The sequence below is a fragment of the Zootoca vivipara genome, chromosome 7 (assembly GCF_963506605.1).
Source record: "Zootoca vivipara chromosome 7, rZooViv1.1, whole genome shotgun sequence".
Classification (NCBI taxonomy): Eukaryota; Metazoa; Chordata; class Lepidosauria; order Squamata; family Lacertidae; genus Zootoca; species Zootoca vivipara.
In genome coordinates this window covers 28428907-28445023 of record NC_083282.1, presented here as the reverse complement: position 1 = coordinate 28445023, position 16117 = coordinate 28428907, and the positions used below count along the sequence as shown (strand labels likewise).

Below are 16117 nucleotides of genomic sequence, written 5' to 3'. Positions count from 1 at the left end.
TACCCCACAGGGCTGTTGTGAAGACAATATGGAGAGACACAAGGCCACATGTGCCACCTTGACCTCCTTGGAGGAAAGGTGGGATTTTAAAGGCAGTAGCAAATAATAAATTACTGTACAGATGTTGCTGAAAACGAGAACTGCACACTTTTTGCACAGTCCAAAATACAGGCTGTCAAACATATGCACACATATAAAGAACACTATAGGAATAATGATACTCATTGATAATTGTTCTTAGTGTATCATGTTCATGGAACAATTGGCTCACTAATTATATTTCATAGGTTGCATATATCATAATCTTAAAAAATATATATATAAGGACTTGAGTTGAACTGATCAGAAGATGAAGGACTACCGCAGTGGAAATAAATGGAAACCGTGGAGCCATAATAGCTTTAAAAAATTATTTATATTATTATTATTTGTTTTTTTAAAAGGTTTATTTGCTTGCTGTAGTTGCTGGGTAAATTTCTACATAACGAGTGTCTCCCAAATTTTAGCAATCTCCTGCTGTGTAGGTGGTTGCTTTGGAGACTTCCAATTATGTGCTATACACAACTCTGCAGTTGCATACAGTTGCTTAAGGAGGTCTTTTCTGCCGGAATCCAGGGTCATTAGCTTCAAAATGATGAAGAAGCATAGTTTTGGGAGTTATCTGAGGTTTAATGTGGAAAAATTTCTGTCAGTAATCAGCAACCATGTTCCCCAAACTTCTTCATGCTTGTGCATTCTCACCAAAGGTGAAAGTATGAACCAATCTGACCATACACCCTTCCAACAGTAATGACTAGAAGTTCTGATATATTAATTAGATAAAGCTATGCTTCATAATGAGGGGACGCAGCGCGGTTCGAATCCCTGCAACAGGGTGAGCTCCCGTTGCTCAGTCCCAGCTCCTGCCAACCTAGCAGTTCAAAAGCATGTCAAAGTGCAAGTAGATAAATAGGTACCGCTGGCTCCCTCGGCCAATAACGCGAGATGAGAGCTGCAACCCCAGAGTCGGTCACGATTGGACCTAATGGTCAGGGGTTGCTTTACCTTTTGCTTCATAATATGCCGGTGACTGAAAATTTCATACTGTTATTATTAGTAGTAGTAGTGTTGCTTGATAAAGTTGCAAATTCCCCATCATTTTCTTTTGAAGATTCCCCCAAGTCTTTCTTTCCTTCCTGTACCCAAATATTTCCTCCCTGGGACACCTGTACAAAAACGTAGAACAGAACCAGCATGAAAATGACACCATTCTTTGGAAGACTTGAGCTCTGTGGCCTGAAATGTTTATGCCGCATCTCTGTGGGCTTCAGTGAAGATGTGCTATTAAACACATGGATGTCAGGTTTGGTGAAGAGGTGGGGTTGGGGAGGGGTTAAGATCCCCAGCCTCCCCACCTGTTTGCACAGGCTACCCACTTATAACTTATGTACAGGAACTTAGATAACATTCTAAGAAATCCTGCTTGGGTATAAAGTGGACAAAATAAGAAACTAACATTAACCAAACCATATCTATAGTGATAATGTTTATGTGTGGAAATTAAGTATCAGATTTGTCAAACAGTGCTGTACACTCAACTCTCTCTGTGTAGCCTACATTTATACAGGTTTCCCTTTGTCCTATAGTTGTTTCTTATTTTTTTTCTTTTGTTCCACTGCTTTCCCCAGGAAAACTCACTGTTTACCACTGAATTGGAACAAACTTGCTCCAATTCAGGGGTAAATGGCGGGTGTTCTCAGGGAAAGCAGCTTAGAAGTCATGGACCAAACCAAAGTGTGGATGAACTCTAAGTGTGTGTGAAGCTATGAAAGTACAGGGCCTTCAGGTATAACCGGAATAAGCCAAACCACTGTAGTCTCAAGGCAGGCAAAAGCACTATGAGTTATGTAACAAAGCAAAAATCTAAGCAGCCCAAAGGATTCTCATTTAATTGTGGTGTGTGTGTATTGTAGTGGACAGTGGGCTTTTAAAATTGTTTTTAGTTCATACAGGCCTTTCTATGGATCAGTTACATTTGATGTAAGGCGCTAATGCTATGGACAGTTGTAGTGGACACTGCTGGCCAAGGATGACTTGGGTTTCAAAATCCCTCTTCAGCAGTCCAGCCTACCTCACAAGATTGTTGTTTCTATTAAAGAGAGGACATGCCTCGAGATCCTTTGAGGGTATTATAATAGAGTGCCAGTAGTTATTAGAAACCAAGGGGACAATATAACCGCTGTCTAATTTGTGAATATTAGAAAAGGAGCATTTCCTGCTCTGATATCCAGAGCTGTTACCCTTTACCAGGGAAAGGTTATGATGTAACGTGTACAGGCTCCCTCTCCATTTCCCCTCAAACGGCATCTTTTGAATGAGGCCGAAAGAGGAGTCCTGCCACTGTATAACCTTCCCCACAGTTGCCAGGCAGGGAGATCCATCAAATGCTCATAACGTGTGAGCGAACCCTGGCACGAGAATTTCCGAAACTCCTCGGATTACAGACAAAAGAACAGGACTTTTTTCTTTTCTTTTTTTCTTTTAGAAAGTGAACGGAGGGGAAGTGGGCAGGCAGTTTCCCGCAGTTTGAGGCAATCCTTCACCGAGGGGGAAGAGAAAGCAGAAGAGCTTTCCTTCTGCGCCTTAGAGGGTCACGGGCAGTTTCGCACCCTTCTTTCGATACGGTTCTCGAGCGTTATTTCTCGGTTTTCTTGTCGCCCTGCTGCCCTGGGAACGGAGAATGGAGAAGGAAGCGGGCGCGGGGAAGAGATTTCGGAGCAAACAAATGAGAGCCAAACACTTTTAAAGAAAAAGAAAGAAAGAAAGACACCCCCCCCCCAGCATAAGGGGTTTATCTGGTCATTTTTATATATTGAGTTAACAGTTTTCCAGTTCCCTTTGCACTGGTGGCTGCGAGTTGATCCCACGCCCCGCAAAGTCGACTGAATTGTTCGGAGGCGCACGAAGACGGTGAAGAATGGCGGACGGAGTTGGGTTTGCACTTCTCCGTCTTGTGCGCGCGCGCGCCTGCGCCCTCCCCCTCAGTCCCCGCCAGACCCTCGGAAGTTGAACTTCGGAGGCTTCCCTGTATCCCCACCACCACAACTGCCTTCTTCACCTTCCTCCTCCTCCTCCTCCACTTGGCGAGGAGCACTTGCTGCTCGGCTCTCCCGCCCGCCCAGTGTGTGATGGTGGTGGTCCTCCTGTGTTTTGCTATCCCGAGTCGGCGGCGCTAGGCGCGGGCAGCTTTTTACGCACACAAAGGAGAAAGGGAAGAGGCAGGCAGGCAAAAAGCCGGCGACGAAACTTTGCGCGGGCCTGCAGCTCGCCGCCGCCCGCCCTGCCCAGCGCGCCGAGTGGGGAAGCCGGCCGCCAAAGCCTTCCCCCTGAACGAGCGGCGAGGCGAAGCCGCCTGCTCGTCTGCGGCGCCGCGGAGGGGCTGGCGAGGAGGCCCTCTCTGCGAGTGGGCGGACAGCACCCAGTGGGGACCCCGAGAGATGCAGCCGAGCCTCCTGCTCTCGCGGCGGGGCTGCCCCAAAGCTCCCAGCCACCGCCGGCTGAAGTGATCCAGCGCTCCCTGCCGCCGCCAGATCGAGCCCAAAGCTTTTGCACGAACACAGACACACACACACACCCGCACCGCTTCTTTCTCTTTCTCTCCCCAGCCCACCTCCCCCCCATCTCTCCCCCCCTCCCCAAAGCCGTGCAGCCGCAAGCAGCTCAAATGGAGTGGAAAATGGCCAGTGGTGGCAGATCGAGCCTTTAGATTATCTCCTTCACGTTTGGTACTTAGCTGTCTCTAATCTGCTTTTATTTGCCAGAAGCCCCCCTCCCACCAGTTTGTGCGGGTGGTGGCGGCGGCGAGGAGACACAAGAAGCGGGGTGGTGGGGAAGAGGAGAATATATATGCCCCCCCCCATATTTTTGGCTGCCGCCGCTTCTATACATGATAATATGTTTATATGATTAGCCGAGCCCAGGGGTGGGGAGAAGAGAGAGAAAGAGAGAGAGGGGGTGGAGATTGGAGGAAGAGGTGGAGGCTGGAGGTGGCTCCAGTTCAGAGCTAGTGGAGAGTCCGTGTCAGGACTTCGCAATCCCCAGTCACACACTGAGAGAGAGGTGCATGGACGAAAGGGAGCTGGCAATACAATTCACTGGGATTTTTCTCTCTCTTTTTTCTTTTAAGGGCGATTTCACTCGCCCCCGCCCTCCTTTCCCTCTCTGTCTCTCTTCCTTTCTCTCCCCATTGCTTTGAGCGCGACCAGCTTTGCTCTTGATCTCCGTTCACGGGGCAGCAGCGGCAGCAGCAGCAGCAGCGTCGAGGAGAAAGGAGAAGCAAGGAGGAGAAAAAAAAGCGAAGCTTGAAGAAGGGCTGGAACTGGATCCTGCCAGAGGCCAAGATGCCATCCAGGGAGATGTAAATGAGGCCGACGAGGACGACGGAGAAAAAGGGGGCTTTTCTTTCCGATTTCCCCCTCTCTCGCGCGTGTGCCCGTGCTTTGCGATCGCAGCGCCTTCTCCCCACTTCGCCTCGCCGCCGAACAATTGAGTTGATTCCGGCTGCTCCTGTTGGCGTCGCCTTCTTTTCCCCCTTATCCATTCCAGTCGCCTAGAGAAAAGAGAGAGGACTCCAGGGTTGGTCACATTCAAGACGGTGTTGCACCTAGCGCTCTTTTGTTGTGGTGCTTTCAGATCGACCAAAATAATTGTTTCGATTTTCCTTTTGTTTTACCTCCTTCCTTCCTCGCTCTCCTCTCCTCCCCCCCCCAAACATTTATTTAAAGGAGTGCGTGCGTGTTTTTGGGAAGGAGCCGCGCGCGTCGGGACCTGGAGTGTGTGTGGGGAAATGTTGACTTAACCTCTCGCCGAGCCCCTTCGGCTGGCTGGGCTCTTTTTTTGCTTGGACGGAAGGGAGACGAGCAGCCTCCTGGTGTGCGTTTTGTCCCAGCCCAGCGAGCTGCAAAGCCAGCTGCCTTCCTCGCCTTTCTGCGCTTCTTCTACCTAGCCCAGTTCTTTTTCGTTGACTTGCCCGGCGATCCTCCACCTCCTTCCCCTTCTGGCTTTTGTGTTTGCTGGCGCTCCCCGGGCCAAAACATCGCCTTTAAACAACAAACAGCAACCGCCACCTTGTGATCAGAAAGGGGCTCACCCTGTACCCCCTTTCCCGGGGCACCCCAGATGCAAGAGGAAGCCCGGCCTGGCTTTGGCTGCAAACCCAAAGGTAAGTGTCTCCCTCTCTCTTTCTCGGTGTGTGCGGATTATTCGTGGGTGAGATGCTTCTTTTCCACTTGCAGGACCTGTTTGCTTACTTCGATCGCCCCCTTTTGCGAGCCATTTACATGCAAGCGGACTGCTTACTTTGCAGGAGAGGGGTGTGTGTGTGTGTGTGTGTATGTATGTGCATTGGGGGGTGCGGGAGAAATGCACCGTAGAGCCTCAGCCCTAACCCCCTTTTCCCGCTGTGGGGAGGGAATTCCTCCAATAAATCTGTATCGAACTGTTTCCCGTCCCATGCATTCTGATAAACCGCTCTCCCCCCCCCCCCCAATCTTCCATCACCTGGAAAAAAGAGAGTCCTGCGCGCCGCATAAACCAAAGTGTGTGTGCGTGTGTGTGAAGGGAGAAGCATGGAATAGACAACACTCAGGCAGGGGGAGGCTCGCGATGGTCCTTTTACTTCCTAGATCTTCGTCCCTGGGCAAAGGCGGATCGGATGAGGGTTTAACTGTGAAGCTGGGGTCTTTCCCGGGCAAGTAGAGGGTGGGAAAGAAGGTGACCTGAGCGTAGTCACATGTGAAGCGGCGTAGGAGGCTCTGGGGTGGCGATCCTGGAGGGCCTTGGCCTCTTGAAGGGCTGAGAGTCCGGCGGGAGGAGGAGGAGAAGGAGGACGACCAGAGGCAATTTTTTCGAGGGTTGTGTGGGGCCTGTGATCAGATCCAGCGAGAGCGCGCGCGCGAGGATTTCCCCCTTCCGCCGCGCGCAGCGCTCCTCCCGGGGATTCGGGGAGAGGTCAGTCAGTCCGCCGGGCTGTTGCAGGACACTTCGGGGTTCCCCCTCTTTCAGCCTGTCCTCCCTACCCACCCCACCCCCGGCTGCTCGCCACGCAGATCACCCGCCACGCGAAACCCCCGCGTGGCATGTAAGCTCCCTCGGGAACCGCCAGCAGCTCAAATGCTGGGCGAGTGGGTGGGTGGAAGGCAGAGAAATCCCTCCCGGCTTGCTAAACTTTGCCCGATCCTCAAGAAAGACTGTTGCTCTGGTATTGATTTGACTGGCCTTCGGGTCCCCCTTAAAAAGGAATAAAGTGTTGCAAGGTAGGATTGCAGCAAGTGCTCAAGCCACACTTAATACTTAACGCGAAGGACGTGTTTATTGGGATTCCAGAGGACTTTCTTTACCAGCGAGTGTGCCCAGACTTGTGGATGTAAAGTGACCTGGGACTGGAAGTCTGCTTGGTGTTTGGGGTGGGGGTGTACACATTGTCTCCTGTTTTAAGTCTCTCCGACTAGTTTGCCTGAGGATTGCAGCTCTTATTTCTCCCATGGAAAGAAATTAGTGTGGAGGGGGAGAGGGGTTTCTTTAGGAATCCCACTTTTCTTAGGGTTGCGGGGGGGGGGGGACTTCCAAAGAAGGCTTGCAAGTCTCTGGCTAAAAGCAAGAGCCATCTGGATCCTGTTATTCGAGCAAGCTTTTCTCTTCTTTCTTCCCTTTGCTCCAGCATTCTTTGCTATGTGTGTGACCAGCCAGGCAGCCTCCTCACTCTGGGTGTTTTTAGAGTAGAAAGCCTGGTGGCTGATTTCATTCATTTGGCTGTGTGTGTAGCAGGCCCATACCAAGTCGACTTCATGAATTCAAGTGGCCCGCTGAGAGGAAAAGTTGCAGCCCTTTAAGTAAATAATGACTTGTTGCACTTTTATTTTCACTAAAGCACAAGGATGGAGGAGCAGTTTGATTAGCCCCCCCCCCCCCACACCTTGCACGAGGCTTGCAAATAGTAATGAATTATAATCATTTGCAGTTGTGGCTCTTGAGGGGGGATTAGAAAAAAGGGAGAACCTGTGTTCCATTTTTACTTGTTAGATATTTAGGGCCACCTGGGACACATGGCATGTTGGAAGAAGCTTTTGAAAAGTGTAAGCTAAAGTTGTGATTTTATTGTAGCATCTTTTTTTGGGGGGGGGTCTTAAGTGGGTGGAGTGTTTGGATACAGTTCTGGTAGCCCGAAGAGCTGCCTTCTCTTAGACTCAAGGTGTGTGAGATTTCTTCCATAAGGTGGTGTGTGTGTGTGTGTATGTGTGTGTTGACGATACCCTGTAAAAGACTCTGGATTTTTGCTTTGTAATTAATAATAGCCTCTTATAAATCTGGTGCTGGTAGGTTTGGGGCACAGTTGCTTTGGCAAACCAATCTTAATCTTGGGCTTCAGGTGTATGTTGTTTATCTTCCCCTTAAGAACATGTTCTTAGAACATTCTGCAGAACAAATGTTCTGTTGTTTGGTTTCTTCAGACACTCTGATTCCCTCCCTTTTGTTGCCTGTCACTAAAAGAGGTGCCATTTCACATCATTCTGCACAAATTGTTTGAATTAATGCAAGTGTGAATTCTTACCGTTTGAAGGGGGCTATTAGCATATCAAAGGTTTTTAGCTTTCAGCTCAATTGAGAAAACTTCAGCCTGTCTTCCATTTGCTTCCAAAGCAGAGGCCCAAAGGGCAGTGGGGGAATTGTAAAGGGGTAAAAGGGGGAGGTGGGCTTGGGTTATGTTTCTGAACTTTTACTGTTTTGTAATTATGCCAGCGAAGAACATAGTCTGTATGCTGCAGGCTCTTGCAAACGGCCAAACAATTATATTCTATTGATTAATGGTTTGTTCTAAGAAAAAAAAGGGTGACCTTTTTTCTCGTGACAGCCACTGTTTCATAGTTTCGGGTGTCTCCTATCCTTTCTGTTAGTGGGATTTGCAAGACCTTTTCTTTTGGACTCACACTTTGGATATGGCCTGCACATTATTTCATTAGGGGGCCTGAATGGAAAAGAACTTCTAATTACTTTTTAAAAAACACCACCCCGCTACAAATGAATTTTTGAAAGAAAAGACCACTCAGTTGCAAGCCTTTGAAGAAAGCACACATTTCTTCTCATACATAATACAGGAATAGCAGATCTTTTTATTCCATAGGGTGTGTTACAGATTTTAACATTCTATTTATTTGTTATGGCTAATTTCCAAAGAACAATAAGAGAATAATTAAAATGCCTTTGTGGATATTATTATTTTTTAAAGCCTCCAGTCAGTTTTGCATAGGTTATCTAGAATCATGTGCTGTATCTTTTGTTGCTATTGTTGTCCTCCTCAGTAGAAGTAGTGTTAATGCATATGCTTTAAATAGCTGTGGCAAGGACTGGTCCTGGCAGTGTAGTTGCAGAATATTCATCATTGCATTTTAAGTCGGTTTATGTTGCTGTCACATAGACGTAATTTTTGATTCATTAGCTACTCCTGTTTTTTTCCCTGTTTGCAAAGAGATATGCCTCTCTTCATTATTATTATTTTTTTAAAAAAATCAATATTTGTAATCTGGCAGATTAGGAGCCAAGCAGAATGCAGCACTCCTTCAGTAAATTGGGCTGTTTTCCAAACAGTAGATTGTTCCTAGGTTGTGGGGGGAGCGGTGAAGTTTGGTAGGTCTCTTTTATCAAGCTAAACAAAATGAACTTTTCCAGTGTATTCTAATACCTCTTGCTTGCTCCTCTTCTTCTTCTTCTTCTTCTTCTTCTTCTTCTTCTTCTTCTTCTTCTTCTTCTGTAAATAATATGATGTATCTGGTCTACTGATATTGTAGCTTTATTTCCATGGCTCCAGTGGTTAGTTTTGGGTGGGAGAAATAGGTGGTTATCGCGGGAGAATTGTTTATGATATCCAGAATAATTTTTAATTTCATATCACTAAGAAGCTGGGCTGCTTGGAAGCCTTGAAGAAAAGAGTGAATTGTGCAGGGTTTTGTTTTTAAAAATACATTTGCTAATTTTAAATGGTGAAGAGCAGTTCAGGTTTTTGTGGGTGGAGATCTTTTAACAGTACTCAAATGGGGTGTCATTACACTGAGGTGATTTTCACCAGAGTAAATAATGCCTTCAGTTGCTTTATAGCAGTACCTTTTGGTGGTATAAATGGAACATATTGATGTAGTTGTCATTACGACACTTAAATTACTTTTAACTAGTCTGATTTGGCCATAGAGTGCTGTAAAGAAAGTACATTACATGCTGTAAAGGAAGTACAGCCATTAGAGATAATCTAAAAATTGTCTTGGAAATGTTGCACTTCAGTTTAAATGACGGTGATCTCGAAATTCGACAAATTTCTATAAAAATGCCACAGAAGGAAGACTTTTCAGCAATTCGTAAGACAAAATTGGACCACTTAGACAGAAATTAATGTGCTACAGCCGTGCTTCAGCTGCCATTTTCAATCACAGTGGGTCACTATGTGTTGGCAACAGCAACTGAACATAGATATTCAGTTGCTCTGGCAGCTAGAGCTGGAGAAATCAGGATATTGAATCAACGTGGGGTAGCACAAACCAATTAAAGCAGGTTTTGACTTGAGATATTCTAATAAACAGTTATTTTTCTCTCTCTGCCACATTTGGCTCCCCTATTCATTAATGGGCCAACATCAAAGAAAGCAGCCCAGCTTCCAAATGTTATAAAAACCAATACAAAGATATAGATGTTGCATGTAGTCTTGGAAGTCTTAATTTAAGGCAAGCAGTTGGAGTTTTTATTGCAGCAATTTTCACAATCAGCAGAGACATTAACACCAGGCTTCTGGGTGTTTTCCTTCCTTAAAATGAGCAAGAGGAGAGCATTAAAAAAAGCAAAGTTTGCTTAGCGGTTAGTCCATAATTTGAACACTTCAGAAGCTGCCGCCATGTTTCGTTTGTCCCTTACAGCTTTCACTGACAACATGTCAGCAATGGAAGTCACTAAGATGGGGTAAGATCCAGTCATATAAGTCGTAGTGCAATTCATACTTAAAATACTGCAAACTGATATGTCACTATTTTCATCTGTTTTACCTGTTTTATCTCTTTTACATAGCATATATTTAATTGACATGAACAAATAATGTAGAAGAATTTGGCAGGCATAATCCCCCCCTTAAAGATATATTGCACTCCCTGGTAAAACATTTCACGCAAGTATAACTTTGGGGAAGCTATATAGTTAACACTGGAACAAGTTACCTTTCAGAAGAAGGTGTGTGCATTGCAAAAGAAATTACACAGAAATTACTGTTTTGCTTCTGTTTAAAATAGCCAACCCTGCTCCCTGAGATTTAAAGAGCCTCCCCCCCCCCTTTAAACAATGTGGGTTTTCCATAGAAACCAGACTTTAATTGAATGGAGTGTCAAATGGCTGTTGGTTGGATCTTTTTTTGGTGGTGGGTGGGTGCGCTTTTTGTTATAGTGAAGTCTCAGGAGTTGGGGGTTATTTTGTTTTGCATTTGGATGTTTGTAAGATGGCAGTTAAAAATAAGTTTCTAAAACTGCTAATGACTTTTCCAAATGAAAGATAAGAAGCAATAGTTAAACACAACTGCAATTTTTAATTCATGCTTAGGAGCAGAAACAAGTCCGTTATTTTCCATAGGAAATTTTAGCGGAATTATCATTAGTCATGCTACTTATACATGTCACATTACACAGAACTGTTTTCTAATCTTATTTTGAAGATTTGATGCTACATGTCTGAAGAGAGAGGCGTAAGCTTTTCAGTTTCCCAGGAGCACATGTGCACTCTTAAACATAGCATGCTTAATTTTATCAGACTGTTGAGAAATAGGATATATGTCATTATAATGAAACCTCAAAGCAGATGGAGCTGATGATGTTTGGGAGTTAATAAGAAGAGTTTATTCTGTTATCTCCTCTTGATCAGTTAAAATATTAGTTCATGTCCTTTCTGAAGAATTCTCCTACGTAAACATTGTCTGTCGAAGCTGATCATTTTTATATCAGTTTAGTTACATGGTAATTTATTGCTTCCTATAACTTTATTTTTAGTGGTGACTGCTGAAGTTCTCTCTCTCAATCACTCACACACCATACACACACACATTCCTTAACAAGTGCTAAAAGATAAGAGACAACCGGATGCACTTAAAACTATCAGTTGAGTCTTTTAAGGAAAAGCATTGTTGATCAGACTCTGGAATTATAGTGCAGGCCAGGTTGTGGCTCATTATCTTAAACGGAGCATTTTATGGGTCGAAGAAGCAATATATAATTTGCATGTGCTATTATTTTTCCTCCCTTGTGGTATTTGTCAGGCGCTAAATGCTTCCAACTGTACAGAAGCCTGTTATTTTCCTCCCTAAATTTTTTTTCCCAGAAAGGCATAATAGTCAAGAACATTGTAGTCTTGACTAAAAGTAAACACAAGAGTCTTAACACCTGCAGATAAAAGTGCAGCCTGCTGCCAAATAAATATATAAATGCTATTGATTGCTTTGGCAGCACAAGCCAAACTGAAATACAATTTGTTTAATTACAACAAAAATGAAGTTTTATGAAGTAGTATACTTCATCTTTGTAGAAGGTTTTATGTGTTGTGCGCTGGTAAGTAAAAATCCCACCACGGTTGTATAATTTTGCTCAATTATCAGAGCAGCTAAGAGGGAAAATCAATTATACTGAAAAACCACAGAAATGAGATTACCTTGTTAAGTAGCATCTTGCCAGCAGTGTATAAATTCCCTAGCATTATCAAAAGTGGCCATATAGAGGCTGCAGACTCATGCCCACTTACATGGGAGTTAGCCTCCTTGTGAGCACAGTAGGATTTACTTCTAAGTCAACATACACAGGATTGTGCTCTTAATGCACCAAGAATATAGTGTAATCTATATGTAATAGCATGCAATTTTGCTACATTTTTGTGCCGTAGGTGGTTGTTGCTTTTCTCTGTGTAGGAGCGCAACTGGATAAGTCAACTAATAGAGCATTAACTTTCCAAAAGAAATGGGATATACGCTACAATCCTATACACTCTGGCAGGTAAGCCCCATTGAACTCAGTAGGGCTTGCTTCTGCGTAAATGTATATATTCGCCGTAGACGCATATAGGATTGCATTAAGCATGGAAAATGGTCACGCCAGCCATTTTTTTGTTTTTTACCTGCATATCTTCCTTGATTTTGTAATGGAAAAAAAATATATGAAAACCTCAGTAGGTGTTTCAAGCAAGAATGAAGACCAAAGATAGAAAAGTAAATTACTTTGCAGGGTGACAGTAATAGCATCCATTTCATGTCTCCAGTGTAGAAAAACTCACTTAAGATACAATTGTTCACATTTTTTAAAAATAAGATATATTTATGATGGTGTGTTTGTGATATTTTTCTGTTTTTTTTTTTAAAAAAAAATGATTACATATTTCTGTAGGCTCTCTGTGTTGTAATACTGTAGTTTGAAAATATTGCCTCTGCCTTTTGTACAGAAAGCTAGAATTTGTCTTTTTTTATTTATTGAACATCTGCCTCTGTGTAGTTTCCTGATGCAAACACAATCTTGCTACCCTGAGTCTCTGAAACAGCCAGCTACAAGGGGCAGGCAACATAGCAGTTTAAAACCGGTGGGCCATTTGTAGGTCACAGAGTCATCATGCTAGAATTTCTGAATAAAGTGACTGAGAAGGGGAAGAAAAATGCCACTTTGAATGGAGATGTTTAAACCAGACCTCTGCCTCAGGGTAAAATTTAGGTATGTTTTAGCCCGGATGTAATGTCTCCCTCTACAGAGCACAGAATTAATCATGGCCTGACAACAGAACGTGTGCTGAGGGAGAAAAAGGGGACCTCTTGTTGGCTAACAGCTTAGAATGAGAACCTTATAAACATTAAAATATACTTGGGCATTTTAAATCATTGCATTTTCCCTGGACAGCTTCTTTAAGCACGTTTTGTAGTTGGTACAAACCTGGGTAGTGAAACAGACACACGCACACACACACACACACACACACACACACACACACACACACTGTCAAATACGATGCATGAATTGTGACTTTCCCCTGTGAAATGTTTGACACTGGTCATAGGAACTGGATCCAGCCTTCCCACTGTAAGTAAGAAAGGGAAAGCCATCAATTAGACATGCATGCAGCCTCTGAAGAAACAATGCTTGGTTTTTTTGTTATTTTGTATTTGGGAGCATGGATACAAAAGGAAGCGAAGCTCTAATTTTTAAAGACATAATGCAACTAAATGTTTTTGCAACCAATTTTTAGTAGCTACATATAGCACTTTTGGTGTACAAAACACTTTACAATGTTACTTATTTTTGCAAGAGGCAAGGAGATGTACAAGAAACCACATCTCCTTGCACGGTAGTTTTTCATGTTTTGCCCACAATCTCCAGTTTTTATTTTAAAAAGAGAATTAATTTGAGTTATAATTCGAGTATATCAAGCAGATTCTCATTCTGCTTGACTAGTGTTTATGGTAAAAGGATACTTTTTATATACATTTGCATGCTTTAGATTACTTTCTAATTATATATAAATGTTTTTGTCCGTTTCAAGAATTTTTTCTAGGAGATTTTGGGGGATAAATGGAGTACAACTCCTGTAGGATACCCCAACATTTAGACTTGCTACCTCTTGCTTCATTTTGTGTGAATGAGAAGGAGTAGTAAACATTGTCAGATGCTGCTTTTCTCAAAACAGTAAGGCTAAAGGACAGTAATACATCGTATGAATATAAATACTGGTTCTAAACTCAAAATATTTTGAATATGTTTTGCCATGTTCAGGAGAGAAATGCTTGACATTTGGATGTAGAAATTAGAAAATGATTCTAAGCCAAGGGGAACACATTCTGCTATTTTGATACTGGACTCATGTTTTTGCGGGTTCTGAAATTTGTTGTTTTGAATAAATAAATAAAAATACTGGGCACTATGTTTATGCTGTTGTCATTACCTATATTGCTTAAGTTGCAAAAGTTTTGAATAAGATCTATGGTGCAAATTCAGTGTATTTCAGAAATAATATCCTAAATGGGTATAGGATAGCAAGCTTAGTTGTCTGCATGTTCTTAGTTTGGAGAATACATAATAACGGTTTTGAGCAACCAGTTGATATTTTATTTTTTACCATTTGATTTGTTCCCTTGATGCAAAATCCATCCCCATATTTAAATAGGTGCTTTTATTCTTACTTTGAACTGTGTGTTGCGTCTGCTGTAGATATTTTTTCATATGAGTCAACACCTCGGAATGATTATTGCTCTGCTTCTAGACGGCGGAATACTTTCACTTCCATTACTGCCAAAATTGTTCTTTGCTGCTGGGGAAATGGATGACTGTTTTTATTTTATTTTTTAAAGAATTCTGAGATTTCTACTTAGTTGCTGATAAGGTATATGGAGAGTTGAAACTGGGATGGAACTTTGGCTTGATGGGAGCAAGGTTTAATTGGAAACAGACCTCCCTCTGGGCTAAGTCCAGCGACTAAGACCTCTAGGACACAGCCCTAGGCCCTAGTACTTTTGAAGAAGAGCAGTGTTCATAGTTTCCCCCTCTAAATAACCAGAGCTCACCCCACACTTCTGGCAATAGGCCATAGGACTACCAGACATAGGGTGTCTTTCAGAAAGCCCTAGGTGCCAGAAGTCCCTTTGCTTTGCTTTGCCTTTTCAAATTAATCACCTAAGCATGTAGCACAAAGGAAGAAACAACAAGCAGCTAAAATCATTACGCTTCCCACTGGCATGCCAACAATTTCTGTCATCCCCTTCCACCCATGGACAGTGAGTATCATAAGAACTTGTACATGTGTGAGAGATTAAGACAGAGAAGGCAACTTTGCCAAGCTTATTCAGATCTTGCCTTTCCATTTAAAATATTGCTGGGTGGCATCTTTTTGGCAAGCTCTGGAGCCAGGTTTCATGATGGAACATGATTGTTGGCATGAGTCAGCCATTTTTTTGCCATGTCATAGCTTAATGCAAGATTCCTTTCCTCCTTTCTTTGGCCAGGATAGCATGAAAGGACCTTGCAGCCACCCTGCAAGTTAACGATCCAGACTCTCTCTGATCTGGGTAAATAAAATGGGTCCCCAAACAACCCTCCCACCCACTCCTTGCAAGAGGTATTTCTGTTACAGTATGTGTAGTCTGGAGGGCTCGGCTATAATTGTGATTGCATTTAGTTGCTGATGAAATATTCCTTGCTGACTGACAAGACCTTGATTCACTTTGTGCTGAGTGCAGGTGCATATTTGGACTAGACTGGTGTCTTTTGAAATCAGTGTAGATATATTAGCATACGTGGATGGAATAACTGGGTTCTAGTTTTGTCATGTGTACTTTCTGAATATGATCTTGCTCAGCTTCAGAAAGGAATGGTTGGAAATAAACTCTTGTTGATAGACAACAGGAAGGGAGAGGAAATCAGACTTATTAGAGAGGGGGACTCATCCTGTTTTTTTTTTGTTTAGATTTGAAAGGAAAAAAAGTTAAATTGTCTGATTTCTCTCTCAATAAATTTTATAAAGCATATTTACTTGTGTGGTTTGGATGTTGTGTTCCTTCTCTCAGCACTCACTGTGCCTGAAGCCTTCAAGGCCACATCGTTTGAAGATTACCAAATAGGACCTGCTGATGACAGGCTATGGATTTGGCCACTAGAGGCTTTCCTGTAACAGAAAGGAGTTGCCCTATATGCTTGTGCTATATGCTTTTGAAAGCACGTTCAGAAAAGCATCGTGATTTCTTGATCCTTTCGTAGTCTGCTTTAACAATTTTGCCTTTAAATATTCCTTAAATATTCCTTTCAGTTATTTCTCATTGATTTTATTTTAAGTACATTGGTTTTTATCAGTGCTATCGTCATTTATTAGAAACGGCATTTTGGTCTGCATGCTGCACTTCATTTCCTACCCGGGTGGCAAAGGCCGCATTGTCATCATCTGGGTTGGATTTTCGCCCCTAACCTTGTAGTTCGTGAATTCATCCCTACCCCAGAGGGCAAAATATCTAGGTTTTATATATTAGTAATTCAATTTCTGGAAGTGACTCGCCTGGTTTATAGAGGAATTTTATGACAACCCAGAGAAATTGAGCTTGGAC

The 16117-nt window shown here is 43.3% G+C and overlaps 1 protein-coding gene across 10 annotated transcripts in view; it reads left to right on the top strand.

The window, feature by feature from the left end:
• The window catches only part of ADGRL2 (adhesion G protein-coupled receptor L2), a 257131-nt gene that overhangs the window by 35993 nt on the left and 205021 nt on the right, over positions 1 to 16117 (top strand). For 4 of the 10 annotated variants that reach the window (XM_035123248.2, XM_060276792.1, XM_035123252.2 and 1 more), the window contains exon 1: positions 3727 to 5200. The exons of 2 other annotated variants lie outside the window; for them this stretch is intronic. The gene's annotated coding sequence lies outside the window, so the exon portion shown is untranslated. 4 more of the 10 variants (XM_035123243.2, XM_035123246.2, XM_035123241.2 and 1 more) reach the window with 3 other exon arrangements.